This window comes from Crinia signifera, chromosome 4 (assembly GCF_055691185.1).
Source record: "Crinia signifera chromosome 4, ASM5569118v1, whole genome shotgun sequence".
NCBI lineage: Eukaryota > Metazoa > Chordata > Amphibia > Anura > Myobatrachidae > Crinia > Crinia signifera.
The window spans coordinates 13,570,124-13,577,152 of record NC_139220.1 but is presented as its reverse complement, the minus strand read 5'-3'; the positions used below and the strand labels follow the sequence as shown (position 1 = coordinate 13,577,152).

General features: G+C 48.4%; 1 pseudogene; it reads left to right on the top strand.

Moving 5' to 3' along the window:
• The first annotated feature begins 4,923 nt into the window (after positions 1-4,923).
• On the top strand, positions 4,924-6,812 carry LOC146073740 (E3 ubiquitin/ISG15 ligase TRIM25-like; annotated as a pseudogene).
• Positions 6,813-7,029: the final 217 nt, after the last annotated feature.

Sequence of the window (7,029 nt, the reverse complement as noted above, 5' to 3'; positions counted from 1 at the left end):
GGGTTTCAATGGGAAATCGCGGGCATCGCGTCGGTCGCGTCGCGGCCAGACATAAATGTACCCGCGATGACCGCGACGGGCGCCCAACTAAGTAAAGAGTACCCAATTATTTATTTACAAAATCATTAACAAGAAATTATACTTATACCACGTTCCTCAAAGGCAGTTACAAGAGACGAGGTGATTCATCGTGCCCTACGGGCGCTCTTCACACCGTCGTAAGGGGCTGCGCCCCCTTAATTTGTGAACGTTTGTATTGTGTGAAATATGGTTAGAATTGTATGAAAGATGCCTGTATTGCAACTTGAGTTATAGGTGAAATGTGTTAAATAGAGAGCATGTGATGTGGAAGGGGGTGTGTATTGTTTTGTTTAATTAAAAAGCGGTTACAGAGTAAGATGTACATTGATAGTGTGGATGGTACAGTGACATTTGTGGGTGTGGGGGGGCTGTGTGCGTGTGTGCAATAGTATAGTAGGGTGTTTTTAAGTCAGCGGCAAGGGCGTAACTACCATAGGTGCAAGGGGTGCAGCTGCTATGGGGCCCAGAGCTGAAGGGGGCCCATCCTTGCTGTCCAAGTATATGTTTTACATACATTTATCACCATCAGTTACTAAATAGGGGGCCCTTACAAACTTTTGCTATGGGGCCCACGATTATCTAGGTACGCCTCAGCGGCTCCCCTCTGGCGGAGGTCACAACACAGGAAAACAGGAGGCTGGGTAGTGATAGGGGTGTGTGGGCATAAGGGGGACTAAAGAGGAGGGTGGGAGATACTGTGCAGCTTCTGCCAGTGGGTGAGGGTCCAGTGTGGCAGTACAGGAATACAGGACGGTGGCCCTGAGTCAGTGTCTCCTCCTACTGGGTGGGAGTTAGGGTGCATGAGAGCAGGAGGCTGGGCTATGAGGCATGATAGGGGTATGTGGGCAACACAGCGTCACCGACTCCCCAGTGGTGGAAGTTATGGTTCAGGAGAGCAGGAAGCTGGGTAGTGATAGGGGTGTGTGAGCATACGGGGGAGTAAAGAGGGGCTTAGGGGTGCCGTGAATTGCGGGAGGGGCGCGGGGGTGCCGTGAATCAAGGGAGGGAGGGGGCGTGAATCGCGCGAGAGGGGGCGCGGGGGGTCCGCGAATTGCGGGAGGGGGGGGGGGGGCACAGTGCGCGATGAATCACCAAGTTGGTTATATATTCTTGTAGCAGAATGGTAGGATGTTGCTGTCATTCAGAATGCATTTACATAAACAGTAATAGTAGCAGTAAAAGATCTGACTTAAAGCACCTACAGTAAAACAGAACAGGTGTTATATATTATACAAAGAATTGGTTGATGATGTCTAGGTTGACGTGCACATAGTTGCCACTGGAAAAAAATTGCCACAAGAAAAAATCAACACAGAAAGGTCAACACATGTAAATGTTGACATAAGTGTGGCACTTCATTGGTGTCCATGTCGACACATGAGAATGAATATGAAAACATTCACAAAATGAAAAATAAATCTTCAAAAACTCATGTCAACCTTTTTCATTGTCAACCATAGCCGTGTCAGTGTTTTGCATGTGCCATTTAATCCTGGGGTTGCCGTGAATCGCGCGGGGTGGGGGGGGGGGAGGAGGAGGTGGTGGGTGTCCGCGAATCACGGGAGGGGGGGTGGTCGCGGGGGGATGCCATGAATTGCGGGGGGGGGGGGGGGGGGGCGCAAATCTTTTCCAAATTTATAAAATAACACTATCACATCGCCTAATTTTGGCTCTTTCAAAAGAATGATTATGTGTTAGGCATCCATTCAAACAGGCCTGGTTAGTAAGCAGATCTGTATAGGTTAATTTTTGAGTGACGTAACATACCCTCCAACATCTGGAGGGAAAAAAAGGTACACATTCAGAAAGGGGCGTGGCCTCATGTAAAGGAGGCGTGGCATCACAAAAGGGGCGTGGTATTACACATTATAATGCCCATTACACATTTTAGTAAACGCCGTAATGCCAATTACACATAAGGCCACACACCGTTATGCCTAGTAAACATTGTGCCACACATCATGATGCCCATTACATACTATATAGCAAACAATAATGACCATTACATACTTGACAACTAAATGCTGCTTACCTACATGCTCATTGCTAGGCAGTTCTTTCTTGATGCCAGGGGTTTCATCATGTTCGATGCCAGGGGCATCATATTTCAAGCAAAGGGGGCTTCATGCTCCTTGCTAAAGGGGGGGGGGATTGCTAATTTCAAAGGGGTGGGGGGTTGCTCGTTGTCAAGGGGGAGCCGTCGGACTCACAAAGTTAAACGAAATAATAGCCGGGCAGAGAGTGCACTGCTGTCTGTGCGCTGCCCGGCTGTAGTGGGGTGGGGGTTGCTCGTTGTCAAGGGGGAGCCGCCAGACGAAATGACAGCCGGGGGGAGCCGCCGGACGAAATGACAGCCGGGCAGAGAGTGCACTGCTGTCTGTGCGCTGCCCGGCTGTATAGTCAAAGCAGCGATGGACCACAGGCTGCTATTTTCAATTCTGCCGCCGCTGGACGGTCACAAGCCAATAGGAGCTCGTGATCCGGCAGCCGCTCCTGATTGGCTGCCGGACCGCGAGCCAATACTAGGAAGAATTGATAATAGCGACGAAGCTGGGCATCATCACAAGGCTGCTGCTGCCTGCTGAAATGGTACGAGTAATGTACAGACTAGATCCAGCCGGGCAGCGCGCACAGACAGCGCTCTCTGCCCGGCTGTCAATTCTTAAAAAAACCGGTACATTCGGTACAGGTTGAATTTGCCGGTACAGACCGTTAAAAAACGGTACTGTACCGGCAAATTCGGTACTGTTGGAGGGTATGACGTAATGCCAGCACTTGGTATGGAGTGAATTAAACATCCCCATCTGCGTGTCACACTGGGATGCATGTGACTCGGGGATCCAATAGGGGCATAGGGCTGGCTAGGTTGACTGAGTTAAGATAGCAGGAAGAGGAGACTTCCTCTTCTTCCTGCAGAATTCCCGCCCTCCCTTCCCTGTTGTTTTATTGAGGGTGGTGGGTTTTAATCGCGTTAGCTGATAGGCGGGAAAGAACGGCAGATTTAATCATTTAGCTCACACTACGTGTTGATGTTGACGTTTTAATGGCTTGTTTGCGGTGCACTCACCTCTCATTGGCTTAGGCCTTTCTCTGGATCACCCGTTCGGGGACAGCGACCCCACCCGGCTGGGTGGGTAGTCAATGCTGTTGGGTGGAGTTGGATACCGCTGGTTTTTGAGTTAGGCCAGTTACGTTTAGAGTTGGGGTGGAGTTACAGTAGAAGCCGTTCTTTCTTGGCCACCATTAATTAATCAATATAATTTAAATAATCAATCTAGCTTAAAATATCGCTACAAATAAATCAGTTAACAATTTCTGCCAAACCTATGCCTCCGAGTCTTTATTTCAGGTTTAGTTATGTAAGATAAGAATGTATAAGTATGACATGCTAAAGGTACACATAAGATGTTGGGATGTTTAAAAGCTCAATAAGCAGCAAGTTGTAGTTCCATTCATTCAAATAGAAGCAGTTCCTAGTTTAGGATTGTAAAGCTGCAAATGCATCTGTTTGGCACATGTATTAATACAGTTAAGAAGCGGATGTTAATGGGTGGTTTCCCATGCAAAGGAGAGCAGTTAGTTAGGGCAGTAGTTAATAGGAATGCAGAAATAATATACTTGCTCCGTGCACCATTGGCTTTGTAATCCGATGTCCCTTGGCTACCTGGAGCGGGTCCCCGGCTGCTGGTGCCTCCCTAGTAGTGCAGCTTTCTCTGGGACTTCTCTGCTCCGGTCTCTGGGTACCCCGGGCGAAAGTGCTTGTGCATGATTGGACGGACTTCCTGGATGACGCGTTTCCCCGCCTATCAGAGTGATCAGCGGCTTCCTCGTCAGGGGCAGAGCTATCCTCTGTGTCCCTGCACCTTAGGGAGAATAAAAAAGAACAAGTATTTGGTTATGCTGTGCCATCGATGGCAAAACTATCCTACAGCGACCATAAACCATTGATGATTATGATTGATCGATGGCTATCCCTAATGATAATATCTTCCATAACACACACTTTGTTCTTCATTGCTGTAATGTAACATCAGAACACGGCTGACTCAGAATTGGAAGGAAATGCGCTTTGTCCAACCCTGAAGAGGACCCAATACACGTCCTTATCAATCATACTTATTATCTGTGCTCCATAGGGCAGTGGTTCCCAAACTGTGTGCTATGGCACCCTGGGGTGCCTCGGGACCCTTGCATTTGTAATAGGTAAAACCAGTGCCGGTAGCTGGCAATCATGTACTGTGTGGATGAACAGAAGTGAGGGCTGTCCCTCCCCCACATAATCAAGGATGACAGATAAACCATACCTCCCAACTGGGACGCTTATCGCAGGAACGTCCCAATTTTTTGTGTTGTTCCCGCGTCCCTCCCTGGGCCGGCATTGTCCCGCAGGGGGGCAGTTGGGAGTCATCCCTGTCATCCATGAATAGATGCTGTGCACAGCGTCTATTCCTGCAGTCAGAGGGGCTTGGAGCATAGCCAGAAGCTCACGGAGCTGCTGGACATGCCCCCACAGCGGCAAATATGGGGGCATGGTCTTGCAACAGCACCGCAAATATAGGCCACGCCCCCAAATTTTGATGGAGTAAAAATTTGGGAGGTATTGGTAAACACAATCTACTCAATTTAATATTTTTGTTCCATAAATTTCTCAATAAGAAACTTTTAGCCTAGGAGCTGTGAAAAAAAAAATCGGATACTCCAGGTGAATTGATTCCAAAAAGTTTGGGAACAGCTCCTCCTCCCCCTGTGTACAGAATGTGACCCCCCTGGTATCTGAGTGACAGCTCCCCCTCCCCCTCTGTGCAGAATGTGTCCTCACTGGTATCTGAGTGTCGGAGACTTTCACTTTCATTTCTCCTTCCTGCTGCCAGTTCCAGCAATGGCGTCTGCTGATCTGAGACAGGAGCTGGACTGTTCCATCTGCCTGAGCATTTATACAGATCCTGTAACCCTGAGATGTGGCCACAACTTCTGCCGGGTCTGTATTGATCGTGTGCTGGATACACAGGAGGGGGCTGGAGTTTATAGCTGTCCTGACTGCAGAGCAGAGTGTCAGGAGCGTCCTGCACTGATACGGAACATTCCTCTGTGTAACATAGTGGGGCGGTTCCTGTCTGCTCACCCAGATCAGGAGGAGACTGGGATCTGCTGCACTTACTGCGTGGACTCTCCTGTACCTGCTGCTAAGTCCTGTCTGCTGTGTGAGGCTTCTCTGTGTGATAAACACCTGAGAGCACACAGCAAGTCAGCAGAACACGTCTTATGTGACCCCACCACTGCCCTGGGGAACAGGAAATGCTCCGTCCATAAGAAGGTCCTGGAGTATTACTGCACTGAGGATGCTGCCTGTATCTGTGTGTACTGCTCAGCTGGAGAACATCGGGGTCACCGGGTGGAGATGCTTGATGAGGCCTCTGAGAAGAAGAAGGAGAAGCTGAGGAATGTTCTGCAGAAACTGACCACAAAGAGAGCGGAGACTGAGAAAAGAGTCCAGAGTCTGCTGGAGCGCAGGAGAGAGGATCAGGGAAAAGCAGCGGGTGTAACAGAGACAGTCACTGCCCTGTTTAGAGACATCAGGAGACAGCTGGAAGACCTGGAGAAGAGAGTCCTGAGTGAGATCTCCAGGCAGGAACAGCGCGTTTCACTCTCAGTCTCTGATCTGATCCAGCAGCTGGAAATAAAGAAGGACGAGCTGTCCGGGAAGATGCGTCACATTGAGGAGCTGTGTAACATGTCTGACCCAGTGATTGTCCTACAGGAACCGGACACAGGGGACATGTGTGACACTGAGGACACAGAGAGACATGATAACCAGGTCCGTGGTGCAGGAGGTCTGGATGTGGGTTCCCTCTCAGGGACATTACACAGATTATCTGATATAATAACAGGGATAAATACAGGGATCTATGTGCAGGAAGCTACAGACCTATTACTGGATGTAGCCACAGCTGGTGATTATATACAGATATCAGGTAACAGGAAATCTGCATCCAGGTCAGATATAAACCAGAATCACCCAGTAACACCAGAGAGATTTCAGCAGTATCCTCAGGTAATAAGCACCAGGGGATTCTCCTCAGGGCGACATTACTGGGAGGTGGATGTCAGGAAGTCATGGTACTGGAGGGTGGGGATATGTTATCCCAGTATAGACAGGACAGGACATCAGTCAGGCATTGGTAATAATAACAAGTCCTGGTGTCTGTGTAGGTATAATCAGTACTTAGTGCTACATGACAGTACAGAGATCCGGTTACCTGACAATATCCCCTGTGACAGAGTGAGGATATACCTGGATTATGAGGCAGGACAGATCTCCTTTTATTCTCTGTGTGACCCCATCAGACACTTACACACCTACACTGCCGCCCTCACTGAGCCCCTCCATGCTGCATTATGGGTAGGGGGTGGATGTATAACTATATCTGGGGGAGTCAGGAGCTGGAAGAAATTACCATAAGTAATCTGCCCAGAGACTGGTGACATCACAGGGAGGGGAATCTGATTGGTAGAACACTCAGCCAATAGAATGAAGCAGTAAGTGGAGCTACAGCTGAGCTCCATGACACAACATGACAAGTGTGATTGGAGTGGTTAGAAGCTGTCATTATAAATCATAAATCAGCTACAATGTGATTGTGTTTGGAATTTGGATTCAAATTTGCCGCCTCATCCTACTTACTGTACATACTGTAAATGCTGTTTCTTTAACAAGTCGTTAAAAAAATAAATATGAGCAATTGGATTTCATTGTGTATTAAAAAGCTCCTCTCTATTGCACCAGAAAAGCTGGGAATTTTAGAAGAAGACCAGGGCCGAATTAAGGTCTGTGCGGGCCCTGGACAACAAACTTGTGGGGGCCCCTATCTATAAAAGTGATATAATGGCGATGTTATGCTGTGTTCAATTTCTTTAGAGAGAAGACATAGGGGGAAATTTATTAAGAAT